An 869-nucleotide genomic window follows, 5' to 3' on the forward strand; every position below is an offset into this window, starting at 1 on the left:
ATGTATACCCAAGAAGTTTAATGGACCCTATGCAAAACAAATACAAACATAATTAGACATAGCCAATCACATTCTATGTATTTGGTCATTCTAGAATCAAATTTCAGATTAGTCTTACTTAGCTTAGACATTATCTATAGGTGAGTATAAATTTTTTATAAAAATTCTATTTTTTCTATAAATGTGTATTCTTAGTACCATGCAAAACATTATTACTACTGGCTAAAAACTAAACAAAATATTATTTTATGAATATCATGTCACTGGAATTACCTTGGCTTTGTTTAATTACTGGTTGTTTGCAATTTATTCAGTGTCTCTTATTCTTCATTTGTGTGTGTGTGTGTCTGTGTGTGTGTGTGTGTGTGAGAGTGTGTATGTGTGTGAATTTGGCCACTTTCTTTGTTCCCCATTATGTTTTGAATATATGTCGAAAACTATAAGTAAATATAGTTTTGGATGGTTTCTGTTTATTTAAAAATTTCAGCTTTTGTTTTCCTGGGTTCTATTTTTGTATTTACTCTTTGTTTTATTTTCTGAAGTTAGTGGATCTGTTGCTGAGACACTTCTCACGATCTGAAGCTGTGTCTGTCTCTGTGGCAGTAGAACATCCCACAAAACTAAAGGCCATTCAGATGCAGACACTTTTACTTTAGAGGCTGTCGGGTCAGAGGGAGAAATGGTTCCCTGATGTTGGAAATTTGCTACTAAGAACAGATGTCTGGGACAACAGTTTGCTCTGTGTAAATGCTGTATCATATTCAAGTGATGAGGACAGCCAGATGTAACAATCTAGGAGATGTGTGTGTATGTGTTTTTTTGCATGTAATATATAGGGGCCATTTGAATTGCAGGACTATGGGAGGTGC

This window comes from Lipotes vexillifer, unplaced genomic scaffold (assembly GCF_000442215.2).
Source record: "Lipotes vexillifer unplaced genomic scaffold, Lipotes_vexillifer_v1.1 scaffold295, whole genome shotgun sequence".
Lineage (NCBI taxonomy): Eukaryota > Metazoa > Chordata > Mammalia > Artiodactyla > Lipotidae > Lipotes > Lipotes vexillifer.